Consider the following 16,512-nt stretch of genomic DNA (forward strand, 5'->3'; position numbering starts at 1 on the left):
CTTGGTGTGTCAAAATTTGCCAAAAAAATTGAGCGTAAGTCAGGTGGTGTGTCACTTTGAGAAAATAAACATAATTTCACGATACTTATAGTTTAAATAACAAAAATGAATAATTGTAATATGTAACTGTATTTAATAAATCAAAAACTAATTATTTAACTTAACTCTTTAGTGACTTCTTTGTTCATCTGTCAGTCATTTTATTTTGTTGTTCTTGATATTATTTAACTTGTGTGGGGTGTCATGAACTAAGATAAGTGAGGGGGAGGGGGAATTAGTGACTTTTTTGTTGATGAATTTCATTGGCTAAATCTTTAATTAAAGTTTGGTATTTTGTACACTTCAAGCCCAAGCAAGCTCTACTAACTTCATCTGTCAATCTGTTTCTTTTGTTGGTTTTGATATTATTTAACTCTGAGAATAAGGTCTCACAAATGTACATAAAGGGAAAAATTGTGAGTAAAGCCATTGCATTATTTTTCAGAGTGCTAAAAGTGTCTGATAATCAATTCTTGGCACTTCTACGTTGCACATAGGCCAGAGCCTTGCCCAGTCTTCCACTGGCCCCTCCAGCCCCACCCCACCCCTCCCCAGTCAGCTGGTCCAGGGGGGTGCTGTGAGAGCAGCTACTGCTGCCCACCATCTTTCCTCATGCACAATCCTCCCCCAACCCCCGCAGGAGCCCCATATGACCCAGCTGCCTGGCACTTGGGGCACACCACCCGCCACTTCCCCCCTCCCCCTCTATGACCAGCACATAGAGTAGCCCTCCCCCCATGGCCACAGCTGTGGGTGCATGGCTCCCCAAGCTGATTCCAGGCCCTGAGGCACACTGAGCCTGCATGAGGCCCTGTGTCATCAAAAATGCTTATGTGTGTCAGTGCTGACATGTGTGTCATAGGTTCACCATCATGGTTATAAAGTAAATATTACCATTTATTATTGAAGGTATTATAGGCATATGTGAAAGAAATCTCTTAAATATTTTCAATACTTTTTTCTTTCTCTAGTCTGTTGTGTTCTATTTTGTCTAGAGATGTTATAAACATCTAAAGCAAATAACTGTTATAAAATAGATATTTTTCACAAGTCATTTTATAATTTTAATTTTTTTGATGTAGATGAGTAAATTATTACACAATTCATACTCTTAGTGAGTTTTCTATAGGCAAGAACTTGTAGCATGATACAGAGTAGGTGTTTCCATCTTTTTTTTTATTGAAGTCTATGGATTAATAATATTATTTAAACTTATAACTAAAGAAAGTGCTAAATTTCAGTTAGAAGTTAGTGAAAATAAATATTTTTTTCCATCCAAATTCATGAAAGCCCTGTAATCTACCCACAGACACTCAGAGGTCTGCAGACTTCATTTTAAAAACTTCTGGTATAGAAGAGAGAAACAAAGGTTTCAATTCATACCCCATCTCTTATATATGTTACCTGTTGCATCTAAGGCAAATCATTTAACATCTGCTTGTCTATCAATAACTAATTATTGAATTATAGAATGAATTATTTATGCATCTGCATGGGTAAAGGAAACTTCTTCATCACAGAATACTTCTATGAAACCAGTGATCTAGGACCAACTTCCTATCTTCCCCACACTGCCAAAAATTATATCCTCTATATTCTGACTCCCTATGGACTCTTAATTTGTGACTATGAGAAATGAAGGTCTGACTTATATAAAGAAAGAGTAATAAGGTCATGCAGGCAGAAAAGTGGATCATAAATGGATTGGTCAATTTAAAGATTGATTCCATTGGATGACTGTTGACTAGATCATCAAAAACGTTGAATCAGTCATCCACTCATTTGGACAGAGATAGAAAGGACAAGTAAAGGATTTGGGGGGGTATTGATGGATTTGTATTGGGCAATAGTTTTATTTCACAATAAGCAATGATAGATCCATGTAAATGTATGGATGAATGAATATGTGAAGACAAATTGTCAGAAGAAGTTAGGGCTAATATCATTGTTCCCATTAGCAGATTAATAAATGGAAGCACAGAGACATCAAGATAATTATTTAGGCATATCTTCAGTCAAACAAGAAGAAGCAACAAGATTGGGAACCATATTTTCTGATTTCAAGTTATTCTGTTTCATATCTCAAAAAAGGTTAAAATTGAACATCAGTTTGGTAAGATAATTATAGTGTAATTAAAAAAATATTTTACATAAAATTAGCTCTGAGGGTGGTATAGAAAACTGAGAAAAGAATGGATGAAGAGACTTCTTTGAAAACAGTATAGAGCTGCATGCTGTGTGTTTGCATGTGAGAGAGAGAGAGAGAGAGAAAGACAGATCGACAGAGATAGAAACAAAAATCTAGAGCATTATAACCAGGGCTTTGTTTCAGAGTGAAATTTTAAAGATCAATAATGGTATCATTCCGGTTCCCATTTCCTCCTTTCTTCATCCCAACCATCCTCATATTAAGAATTAGCCATGTTTGGAAGTATAGTATATAGCCTTTTATCACCTTCAAAATCTCATGGAGTCTTTCTTCTCTCACATGCCCAACCTTGCCTCCAGACATAGGCTATCTCCCTCACATCAGACAATATATCAGTGGATTGAGAGCCAGGCCTAGATATGGGAGGTCCTAGGTTCAAATCTGGCCTCAGACACCTCCCAGTTGTGTGACCCTGGGCAAGTCACTTGACCCCCATTGCCTAGCCCTTACCAATCTTCTGCTTTGGAACCAACACACTGTATTGATTCCAAAATGGAACATAAGGTTTTAAATAAAATATATGTATATGTATATATATATATATATATATTTATAATCTAACAGAACTATTTTCCACATGTACAAAAAATATTTAGTTAGAACTGTTTTCTATGGGCCATTGTTAATTTCAGTATTAGGCTGATACTTAAGAAAATAACAAAAATGTTGGGTGCTAAATATACAAATAATTAAAAAATGAATCCAGGAGAAATAAAGAGGTCAGCTTTAAAAAAAGGTAGTATGATGATACAAAGAAAGCACTAGATTAGAAGTTGAGATCTAAAATCAAGCCCCAAATCTGAGTAGATTCTTTAATTTTTTGGATCTTTGGTTTCCCCATTTGAAAATCTATAAATTGAACTCAATTTCAGAGATGACTTTAGCTCTAAAGTTTTCTGATTCAGAATTATTATTTCATGGGTTATCTTTTGAATCAGCATTAGTTAATTTTTTTAAAATTAATTTTCTTTGTGCATTCTCATAATGCTTATGACTTCTGACAATTTTTACTAACAAAATTAACCTAAAGTTTGTTTGTGGTCATGTGGATCTGCTTTGGGGGCCTGAACACTAGTTGAAATATCATAACTTATAAAGGATAATGAAAGCAAACCACAGGACAGAGTGCTGATAAAATACAACAGAATCCTCAGCTCAGTCCATGCATGCTTGAATTTTCAATCAGTGATCTACAAGGCTATGCAAATAGCTCCCTGGTCTTAGTTGCATCAATATTAAATTAGGTGGTATTGTAAATAACAGTTCACTTGGAAAAAAAACACTGAATAAATGGATACATTTGAAAATATAGACAAGAGATGAAAAAATGAAATGCAGCATGGAAAAATGCTCAGAAACACAACTTATATGGTTGTAGAAGAACAAATCAGAGGCATTTGTAATACATAAAAGAAAATGAGAAGAAAAATTATAGGACCATTTCTGTCTATAGGTCTAAAGAATAAGAATCAGTGAATTTTCTTATGCAGCTTTTTGCCGAATCACCTGTAATATTATCTTCCTCTTTTTCCTCATCCTCCTCATTAGCTAGGATTTAATGAGAATCAACTATGTGCATGACCTAATGGGAATTAAAAGTTCCTGGTATCAAGGAACTTATTATTAGCATTTTCTTCAATTATTAATTTGAAAAAATTTTCTGAGGAGTCCATAGGCTTCACCAGGAGTTATGTGTTTAATATTACATGTTTAATAAGATCAAACTGTATTCAGTTGTTTTCAATTGTGTCTGACTCTTTGTGACCCCATTCAGGGTGTCTGAGCCAAATTTGAAATGTTTTCTTGACTCCAAGACCTGGTGCTCTATCTATTGTCTGGTCCTGAACAATAATAAGATCAAGGAACTAAGAAACAATTCATGTTCACATACAAATATAATGATGCACATGAATAGTAAATGCCAAATTAAAGGTTGAATAATTGTTGCTGTTGACCAAAAAGGAGAGGGTTAATTTGGAAGCACATATCCTGCCTTATTCTACTTTTATCTGGTAAGATAAATTCTTAAGCCAATATTCCATTTGGGATGATAAATTTTAAGATAAATGTTAAACTGGAGAATTAGAGGAGGGTAGATGAGAATGGCAAGGGTTTGGAAACTGTCAGAGAAAGATAAGCATAATATTAATTATAATTGGATTTATATAAAGATTTAAAGTTAACAAAGCTCTTTAAAAATATTACCTCATTTGATCATTTCATAACAGTGGAAATGAAATTTTTGAGTATATCTTGTAGAAATGAAGACCAAAGGAGAAAGAAATATGATTTATCTTCAAACATTTTTAGGTCTGTCATATGGAAGAAAGATTGAACAACCTTTATGTATACAGACAACCAACCTGAGATGCATGGATTGAAGTAATAGGAAAACAGAATTTGAGTCAATATGAGAATTAACTTCCTAAAAATTAGAACTGCCCAACAACTGGTTTTAGATGGACAAAGCTCATGGGCACTAAGAATTTAGCCAACCACAAAAAGGAAGGTACAGAACATTGTCAGAATTTGATTGGGACTCCTAGGACACCTTTCCACCATTTTTAATTGTTCATATGTAGAATGAGGTTAAATCAAGGAAAAATACTATGCCAGTAAAATATAGTTAGTACACTTGCCCCACTCTTCTTAGCTCTTCCCTCTTCATATGGCAGGGGATCACAATCTGTTTTAGCATTCCTTGCTGTTAAATTCTACCCTTAGAACATTTATGAAAACCCATCTTTACTAAAGTGTAAATTATTAATAAGATTTCACTTTCTCTCTTTCTATGTTTAGAGAGAGACAAAAAGAAAGAGAAGGATTTCAATGGTAGAATTTTCTGATTCTATATGTTGTAAATGTCCCATCACAGACATATTTTGGTGGTACTTGAATGACTATTTGGAAGAAATTTATATTTGTGGGAATAGATCACCACTAGTGTCTCTCCCATTCTGATAATCCTTTAATTCTGTAAATCTCGGTTATTAGGGCCAAGTTATACAATATATTTGGGAACAAGTTTTCTTCCCCATCCTCAAATTGTAATTCTGCAAAAAGTATGTACTAATAACTTTAGATAATTGAATTTAATGGTGAAATTATACTAATTTGATCTACAAAGCTGATGTGCTTACCCTTTAAATAGATATTATCTCTTTGAGAAAAATAACCATTATTGTCAGAAAACACAACTAGCCATAGTTTTGTAAAGTACCAGAAAGACAATCATTTATTTATTCTTCCTATATGAACACTGAAGGCAAAATGATGAATGTGATTACATAAATAAAAACAAACACACGTATCACACGTGATCAGATGAGGGGGGGGTTATTTTCCTTCTAATGGTTAATTGCAGGACTACTGAAAGGCAGTAGTAGAAGTCTACCAGCAATGTTGATTTTCAAAATTGGCTACATTGTTCCTGGAAAACCAGAATAACGATGGTATTATTATGATGCATTAAATGAGTATAGGTTGGGTCATGGGACTTAAGTAGTTTCCATGCTATTATTGGAATTAGGTTGTGAATCTGTATTCATCTTGCATATCACTTTTATGTAGTTCTCTTTGGTTTCTATATCTGTGGTCTCTAAGAGTGTAAATATCTCTAGAAATGCCACACTTATCATGTGATAACGAGTCTATTGTGTCTCATGCTTTCTAACACTTCATCATAGTAAGAGAGATCATTGTCAGAAAGTTTCCATGAAGATAATAGAGAAGAAGAGATGAACATCACCCAAAGTGGGAGAATCTTCTAAGACATCCCTTTTCCTTCATCTAGGTAATGATATAAGGAGAGAGAACTTAGCATCTAACATGGAAACTTTCCTTAGAAATGAATGGAAATGAAGACATCAGATGATGCCACTAGGGTCTAGAGAAGTGGTTCTCAACCTTTCTAATGCCGTGACCCCGCAATACAGTTCCTCATGTTGCAGTGACCCCAAACAAAAAATTATTTTGGTGGCTACTTCAAAACTGTAATTTTGCTACAGTTATTATTTGGAATATAAATAACTGATATGCATTATGTATTCTCATTGCTACAAATCAAACATAATTTAAACATAGTGATTAATCACAAAAAACAATATTTAATTATATATTGTGAAATATTAATCCAGCAGGAGGCAGCCTGAGCGCTGGGGCGGGAGGTAAGCCTTATCTGTGGAGGGGGTCTGCAGACTCTGCCTTCTTCTTGCTGTCATCTTCCTCCAGCTCGAGCTGAGGCTTCACTTTGCTGGGGTTACTAGGCTCTGTTATCTGCTCCAGGAGTTATCTGCTCCAGGACTCATTCTTAACCCCTCCAAATCCAGCACCTGGGTGCTCTCTCTGGGTCTCTGAGTCCCGTCTCCAGGCAATAGGGTAAATCCATCACCCCTCATAGGGGGAGTTCTGCTGATAGGTAACTAATATTAGTACAATGTGCGGGCAGCAGGGTCCCCATTCTTTCCGATATCTTGCTGTAAAGTAGCATGATTTCTCAGCAGCTAAAACCATCAGAAATATGTATTTTCCGATGGCTTTAGGTGACCCCTGTGTTTTGGTTGTTCGACCCGCGCCGGGGTTGCGACCCACAGGTTGAGAACTGCTGGTCTAGAGCCTACATACTAGAGTAAGGTCTGCTAAGCAAATCCAAAAGAGGAATTAGTATCTAAGTTCTCTCTTTAGAAATGCAATTGCTTTCTCTAAAATGACTTTCCATAAAAAAGCTAATATAATCATAGCTAAGATTTATATATTGTTTACTGTGTACCAGATACTGTGCTAAGTGCTTTATGATTTTTTATCTCATTTTATCCTCACAACAATCTTAGGAGATATTATTATTTATCCCCATTTTACAGATGAGGGAACTGAGGGAAACAAAGGTTAACTGACTTGTTCAGGGTCACATAGCTAGTAAATATCTTAAGATAAATTATGAACTTTGGTCTCCCTGATTTCAGTCCCTATACCCTATTGACTATGTCACCTATCTGAAATTATATGCATGCACACATATATACATATATGCACATACACATGTATCTTCCATTTGAATAGCTCCAGGTTTTTTTTATTTTTTCAAGGCCCATTAACACCTTTATTCTCCACATTTCTTTCCTATGATAATGTGTTTAATTGTAGCATAAAGTCATATTAGATGTATTTTTAGTATTTAGTAGACCATAACAAGTTCAAAGCAGATTGAGAATTCTAAAAGAAGATAGAACATGTTTACTGGATTTAGGCACCATTTCTGTGTTGGAAATTGAAAATAAAAAGTTTCTATCTCTCCTCACTTTCCTTAAATGTGTTTGTTAAGTGTTATTAGTGAGTAGGTAAGTGGGAAAATATTGGCCTTTATCCAGCATTGTGATTGCTTTTCACATGCATTGTATTTGTTGTTGGTTTTCTAACTAATGACTTCATTTTCTTAATGGATGGAACTTAGAATTATTAATTCACAGGTGATTAATGGATGATATTCCAAGAGCTAAATAATGAAGAAGCAATTATACAGAGCTGATACGCAATCTTACCACAGATCAATCACCACTAAAATAATACTCATTTATTTCTATTCTTGGATCATGGTTTGTAGGTCAACAGGTTGTTGCCAATACCTGAAGGGAAATCCTCCATGAATTTAGAGAATAAGAATAAACTATATCTTTTTCTAGCCCAGGGGATCTTAATCATTTGGGGGTCACTGACATCTCTGGTAGTCTGGGGAAATATATGAATCTCTTTTCAAAAGAATGTTCTTAAATGCACAAAAATGTATTAGATTAGAAAAGGAAACCCATCAGGTTAAAATGCATTTGTCAAAATAGATTTTTAAAAATTCAGAAAGAATAAGTTAAGAACCTGTGTAATCTACCCTATAATAAAAATACATTAAAATTTAAAAAAAGCAGTCCCTTTCCCATTTGATGGCTATAGTCCTTTGTCATGGCTATATTCCTTTGTCATACAGAGAAAAGCAGATCATTTTGTGATATAAAATTGCCATTTGCTACTACATCCTGTAATGCCATAACCCCCCTTTTACTGTTAGAGAAAATTGTCAAATTATCATAAATACACACAATCCTTTGGGAGGTCATTGTTTTTCAGTTGTGAACTTGGTTTCTAGAAAACAACTCTCCTAGGTAGGGTAAACTATAGTTTGAGGAAAAGTGGCAGAGAGAAAAGTGAAATGGCTGAAGAAAAATAAGTAGAAACACTGAAAGTTATCTAGATTTTGTGAGGGTTCTGAGAGGTAGGAAGAGAAATGACTAGCAGAGATAGATTCTTAGAAGTTCAATAAGCTGTGTAGTCAATATATTGGAGATCCTTGCAGAGACCAGACATTTGACATCAGTCTCAAAACTATCATGACTATTATCAAGACATGATTAGTCAGTTTTACAAGAACTACAGAGAAACACAGTCCAGTTGCTAAGGGCAATAAATACAAAATACAAAATTCATATGAAAGGATATTCAAATTTAATTGCTGGGCTAGTGAATTTCCTTCAGATGAATCAGTGAGAATAGAATGCAAGAGGACATTTAGGGAATAGAATCATCAAGATCTGTGGAGATGAAAGAAGTTATCATCATGTTTATCAAGAAAGATCTAAATTCAAAATAAAGACATTTTGGTGTTAAAATGAGAAAGAGCTTTTCTCGTCCAAAGAGTTGGAACAAGAAGAAAACTTCAGAGGGTCTAGCCATCATTGAGGGAACCAGTAAGAAAAATATTTAGGTTCCTTCCAATATGGTGTAAAGTCTTGACCACCCATGAAGTCTCATGCAGGTTTTAGAAAGAAGGATATTTTTGGAGAAAACTATGGAGGTGTGAGTAAGAATGATTTGTGTATGGAGAATGATAAGAATATTGTTCTGAGAGTTTATGGTAAGAAGTGGGAGAAAAGAGATAAATAACTGACACTGAGGCAGATTGAAAAAGGCCCTGAAAGCCATTATTTAATCTTCTAAAAGTATCTTAGATAAAAAAAAAAAAATCAATTGCGTAAATACTAGGTTTAGGAAACTTTCAATGACAGAATTTCACATGAAAAAGATTTGGAGGGAAGGTTGGATTTTAGTTGACTACAACTTAAGTCTTTTTAATTTATTATTTTTTCAATTATCTAAATTATTACTTGTTTCCCTCCCACTTCCATTTATCTAGGGGAGAGAGAGAGAAAGAGAGAATTATAATTTAATGATTTATTATATGTAATGACTTCTAATCAATAAGCATAGTGTAACAAAGCAAAGTCCCATAATGGTCCTGTCCAAAAATACCCTTTAAAATTTTTTCATATTAGTTCATCACCATTCTGTTATGAAGAAGGCAACTTTTTTTTTATCAGTTCTCTGGAATCATTTGATTATTAAGTGGATCAAAGTTCTTAAACCTATCAGAATTGTTCATTTTTTGTAACACATATATAATACTATATTTTTCTTCTGATTCTTCTCATTTTATTCTGCACTACTTCATACATGTTCATATAAATGACAACTTAATTTTGATCTGAGCATGATTCAACTGTTAAAATACCATGATGTTATGCTGTAATAATGAAACTATAGCATTCATATGAAAATAAATATCCTTATATGTTTTTGTTCTTTCTAACTGCATACAAAGAACAGTCAGTTCTACTATAATGTATGTTTCCAAAAATTGAATTTGTTCCAAAGTGATTGATATGTTATAGAACATTTTGAGCATAAAGCAAATTGCAAGTTTGCTTCTGCATGATTTCTTCCCTGAGAAACAGTAAGAATGCAGAAAACTACACCACTTTACAACCTACAAGCTTCAAACCTTCCAATACTTACTTTCACAAACAAACTTCAAGTCACTGGCAAGGTAAAATGTCATATTAGTTGCATGTCCATTAATGCAGTAGGAGTTGTGATCAGGGCAGAACTCTGTAATTCCCCATCCCTACTTTTTTCCAATATGACTTCGTATACATGTCCAGGACACAGATTGAGCAATAGCCCAAGGCTCAGAATGGGGGTACTATTTATTTAAAGTGTTTTTGCATGTTTTAAACATTTAATTTATGTAAAACTGTGCTCAGTTTTAAAAATAGGGTATCCGTTTTTCGGTTATGTATCACTAATGCTTTTTTGAACACTCTGCCTCTAATCCCATTTTCTCCATAAATTCTATTGCACAATTTTGCATTCCAAGATGCTTACAGGGAATGCATACATCACAGTATAGCAGAACTACATATATTCATTATGGGGTGTCATACCAAAAAAACCAACTGAAATAGAGAAAGTCAAGGTAGATGGAGGAAAAATCTAGATAACATGTCAGATAAAAACATTAAAAATAAAGTGAAACTGTTCAAAAAGAGTAAATTCCTCATGAGATGCATTCATTCAGATGGCCATTAATCCCATATAAAGTAGAAGGATTTCCATATAGGGTGGGAGTTTACATCAACCCTAATTTCATTATTGAACAAATACTTACTATGACATCTTTCATCCCTTCCTAATGGGTTTAAAGCCAACAGCTATGAAAATAATAAAATTCTAAGTATCAGTTTGAACTTTTAGAAACTCATAGGCTGAATTAAGAAGAACCACTTTGTGAACACTGACTGCAACAATTTAAACCTTAAGAATAAACAATAATTGGGGAAGGGGAAATAAACTGAATTCTTTGTGATTAGGACAGTTTGTTTCTAAAGGAGAGATGAGAAGAGGCAAAAACAATTTCCTTTCACCTTTTAACAGCAATTACATGGGAGTATTTTTAAAGAGATGGAGAACTTAGAATATGGAACATTTCATATAGTGTCAGAGTCGATTGATGTTTTGATTAGTTTTGCTATTTTTTTTCTCTTTCTCTTTTAATTAGTTAATACAGAAAACATTATCTTGTTCAGTTCTATCTGGTAGGCCCAGGAATGGAATTTACAAACAGCTGAAGTTAAGAAGGCTCTATGACATTATATGGGGCCCTATCTGAGGCAAAGTACCAGAAAAGCCAAATTGCTTATGAAACAAAATTCATAGCAGTAATATCTTGTGAAAGGCAAAAAAGCAAGAGGTAATCCACATGGAGATGTAGTAATGCTTATTTATTTGGCAATCTTTTCATAAGGGTGGGCAGGCAGATGTTTGGTAGATGAAACCCCACTAAAGAAATAGACAGTTTAACTGAAAAGAAATATGTTAAAAGGAAGAATAATAAGAATAAAGTGGAGAACAAACAATGAAATTGTTAGCTAAATATAAACATACAATTCCATTAAAATAACTGATGAATTTTGACTATAAGAGTCATCAGAAACCACAAAGCCATGAAACACTTGGTACAGTTGATAGAACACTCGATATAGAGAGTAATTGCGAACAACTAGACTGGAGTCAGAAAGACCTAAATTAAAATCTGGCCTTAGACATTTCCTAGAATTGTGAACCTAAGCAAGTCACCTAACCTTGTTTGCCTCAGTTTTCCTCATCTATAAAATGAACTAGAGAAAGAAATGTCAAAATGACTATAGTATCTTTGTCAAGAAAACTCTGTATTCAGAAATGAGTGAAAAAAAAAATTGAACAACCATATAGAATTATATTACCTGAATTTAAATTCCATTTCTGATATACATGAAATGATTTTGACAGGTGTCATAACCTCCATAATTAAGCTTTGGATTTCTCATTTGTAAAATGATGGAGTAAGATGAGATGGACCCTAAACCCCTTTTCAACTCTAGAATTATTTTCCTCTAATCCTACATTAACTCCTTTTTTGATCCTGTCATGGACTTCCTGGATTTTACAATCATGTGTCTAGTTCTGTCTCCATCTTGAAAAACCCTCACTACCTTCTCACCCTGGAGCATCCTAAAATTCCAGTGTTCCTCTTGAAGACAGCTTAGAGGAGGAGCTCAGGCTGGTCTGCTTTCATTTCCCTCTTGGCTCTTTTCTAGATTTTCTGAATTTCAAATTCATGACTTAATGCTCCATACCTTCCCCTCTATTCTATCCTCTGTGCTTTCCAATTAGCTTTTGTATATTGTCTTCCTTATGATCTTTGAAGACAGTGATGATTTTCTTTTTGCTAATATTTATATTTTCAACACCTACTAGTCTCTGTCATATCATGACAATGTAATCATTTCCTTCCTTTCTTTTTCCTTCCTTTCTTCCTTCCTTTTTACCTTCTTTCCTTTCTGCCTTATTCCTCTCTTCTGATTTTTTCTTCATTTTTCATTTCCTACCTTCATTTCTTTCACTTATCTTTTTTCTTCTTTCTTTCCTGTTATTTCTTACTTTTTTATTTTCCCATTTCTTTTTCCTTCTTTCTTTCAGAAGATTTACCAAAATGAGAATGGAAGTGCATGTTAATCAGTACCAGTCCAGGACCATCAGGGCCTTCTACAAGGCTATTTGATTATTTGATTATCATGAAGAAAGGAAATAACAGGAAAAGAGGAATATCTTCAGAAAGTCTGTGTCTTTAAGCTCTGTTTACTACTTCCACTCTGATTAGTTCTCACACTTCTAGCCAGGTTCCTTGTTACAACTTAGTCCTGTTTTGCTTTCCCCTGATCATAATGGAAAACAAAAATCTAATTTCTTCTTTCAAAATTCTGGAATCTAGTATCTTCCCCTTTTCAAGGTACAAGTCACTTTTGAGACCAGATGATACAGCTCTATTAAAAAAATAAAGTCATTTAATCAATCACTTATTATAATCTATGGAATATACTGACTGAAATTGAATGGGGGAAGAGGGGTTCAGATTAACCTGTCTTGTCTACTACAATTGAATTAACTTCTATGATACTGTTTCTTTATCTGTAAAAATGAAAATAAGTAAAAATGAAAATAAGTACTCCAATTATTTAAAAGGGTTCTTTGGGGGAAAGTACTTTGTAAACTTAAAGAATTATATGAATATTTGTTGTTATTATGAATGAATGTTTCTTCATCAACTTTCACTCTTTTAAAGTCTATTCAATCAAAATTTTCTACCCAATCCAAGTGGAAAAGGGAATAAGCATGCATATAGCACCTGCTATGCAGCAGGCAATGAGCTAAGTGCTTTACAAATATCTAATTTGAACCCCCAAACAACTTTGCAAGGAAGATGTTATTTTATTTTTTTAAAAACCCTTACCTTCTGTCTTGGAATCGATACTCTATATTGGTTCCAAGTTGGAAGAGTGGTATGGGCTAAGCAATGGGGGTTAAGTGACATGCCCAGGATCACACAGCTGGGAAGTATCTGAGACCAGATTTGAACTTAGGACCTTCCATTTCTAGGCCTGGCTCTCAATCCACTGAGCTATCCAGCTGCCACCTAAGAAAGATGTTATTATCCATATTTTACAATTGAAAAAAACCTGAGACAAAAAAAAGGATGTTACCCAAGATCACACAGCTAATTAGTGTCTGGTGTTGGATTTGAACCCAGTTCTTCCTGACTCCAATTCTAACATCATCCACTGTAGTTCTTAGCTCCACAAAAGGTACTGTAGTATGCAGACACCTAGGTGACATTCATCTTAGTATTGGTATTCTCCAAGGTCCTGAACTATGCCCCCTTTTCTTTGCTGTCTATATTCTCACCTCTTTGTAGTTTCATAACTCCCCTGGTTAAATATAAACATATGTATATGTTTACATATAACATATGTATGTATGTGTGTATAGTATGGTATGTATGTAAAATGAATGTGTGCATTTTCGTCCTTATTCCTTCTCCTGAATTTTAGTCCAACATCACAAATTTCCTTATATACATCTTCATTAATTTTTTTGCATCTGACATGTTCTCTTCTCTCACAAAGTTACTTAGTTTGTGTCCTATCATCTCTCACCTTGCAATGGTCTCTAATTGGTGTCTCTACTTCAAGACTCTTACATTTTCTGTCCATTCTACATACTGCTGCCAATTTTCCTAAAGCACTTATATGATCAAGTTACTCCTCTACTAACTCAACTTCAGTTGCTTCCTATGACCTCTTAGATGAACTATAAACTCCTCTATTTTTTTTGATGGACCAAGTCTAATGAGATAAATATATTATGATAGGGATATAAAATGAATACTTAAGTTAAAATTGCCCCCACAAATGAAGGATACATAAATGTGGTGATAATAATTTATATAATTAAAAAACCCCTATGATTTTAGTACATTCTCCACTCATATTGGCCCAATAACTGTTTCTGCCCATGACATCTCACCTCTTTTTTTGTGTGTGTTTTTATTTTTTATTTTTTAAACATTATTTTATTTGGTTATAAACTCCTCTATTTAACTCCAACAGCCCTATATAACCTAGCCCCAAAGTACTTTCTAGATCCAATGGATCTTATTCTCCCTTTTGTATTCTGATCCAGCCACAATGTCCTTTTATTTGTTCCTCACTCACAATACTTCATCTTCCATCTCTATACTTTTGCATTGTCAATATTACTTGCTTGAAATATATTCCCTTTTTATGTCTACCTCATAGAGTTCACCTTTTCTTTTAAAGATGAAAATGAGGCACAATCTTCGGTATGAATTCTTTCCTGATCCCAAGAATTGATATGTATTGGTTCTATTTTACTTCATGAGATATATATATATATAATATATATATGGAAACATATACACATATGCAGACAATATATATGAATATAAAGCAGTTTTATTTACATATGAAACAAAGTAAAATATGCATAAGTTTATATATTTTCCTCATTAGATTGTAAGCTCATGAGTATAAATTGTTTCATTCTTTGTACTTCTATACCCAGCATCTAGAACCATTCTTAAAAGTATGCAATTCAAACTTTAATTGTTCGAACTCTCTTTTTTCATAATCTAGCTCATGCACTATACTAAGTAGAAAGTAAAGGCTATTTTTACACCCATCTTCTTTTATATTCTACATGATATATTCAGAATGGTTGAGATTAGAGGTCAAACTCCTCTGAGTCAGAAGTATCTAAATTGTAGCCCTACTGACAAAAATAATTCTAAGCAATGGTAGTTAAATAACTTGCACAAACATTATTTTCCTCATCTAGAAAATGAATGTGGAACAAGAAGACCTCTAAAATCCCTTTTTGACCTAAATTAATGATCTTATTATTCAAAATTTATAGTACATAATTATTGATTAAATAATGACAAAAGAAAACATGGTTTTTTTAAATGGTAGAAGAGTAATAATTATGATATACATAAATTCTTTCTTTAGTTTGTGAATTTAAGCCAAACTTTATACAAACTTTCCAAAGGTAATTATACAGAGAAGTTTGACCAAGTCAGCATTTCAGAAGTAGAATTATATCTTTATCCAGAAGTCATGTGATCAATATCTTTATAGAGAAGGAAGAAAAGAGCTTCAATAGAATTCCATTCTCCTTGGAGTTTGGGTGGGTTTTATATAGCTTATTTTGTAGGCAGAAATTCCAATCTCTTAGCTTAAATTCCTGCTAACAGCTGTAACAAAAAAATGCAGTACTTGAATCTCCTTTTTCCTCTGATGTCCCTATAGGACTGTTCCCTGTCATCCAACAGATATGATATATCTCCAGGTTAAATATTATTTCGTGCCTCTAATCTCCTGAATCTCTAACCCTTAGTCCAAGCAAGATTAGCATAAACCTCACCAGCCAAAGAAAAGAAATAAAAGACAGGATTCTCCTTTGATCAGGGCCTTTGTACATATTTGCTTAATTCATACAATTCAATAAGAAGATGATAGGAAAGAATCAGAAACTTGAGTCTGTCTTCAAAAGCTGATCTCCAAATCAGGTGAAAAAGCCACATATTATACCCAGGTGAGGCCCTTTATAATTTCTGCTTCTAATGTGAGTAAAAAGATATTATTATTCTTTTCCATGTCTAACCTCCTAAATCTGATACCTCATGGATTTTTGTCTTTGTTCTTTGACTCAACTTAGGGAATACTTTTTAATTTAATTTTAGGATCAGGGTATTGTGCTTGAAACATGTCTGGCCTATTTCTATCTCCCTGTACAATGACTCATCACGGCAAGGAAGTGCATCTGTATTCTTTCAGGCTAGGTTAGAAGGTGTAAGCTTAGGCAACTGCTATGAATCTAAAAGAGTTTCCAATATGTATACCTATTGTATTTAAATTGTTTTGTGAGTTGTTATGGCCAGCAAATTTGATCTCCAGATGACAAAGCCAAGGATGTTTACTCCTGTGACCTAGACCTATGATGATACTTAAAAAAAGATGTAGAGTTCATCACTGCACCTGTACTCA

This window comes from Monodelphis domestica, chromosome 4 (genome assembly GCF_027887165.1).
Source record: "Monodelphis domestica isolate mMonDom1 chromosome 4, mMonDom1.pri, whole genome shotgun sequence".
Lineage (NCBI taxonomy): Eukaryota > Metazoa > Chordata > Mammalia > Didelphimorphia > Didelphidae > Monodelphis > Monodelphis domestica.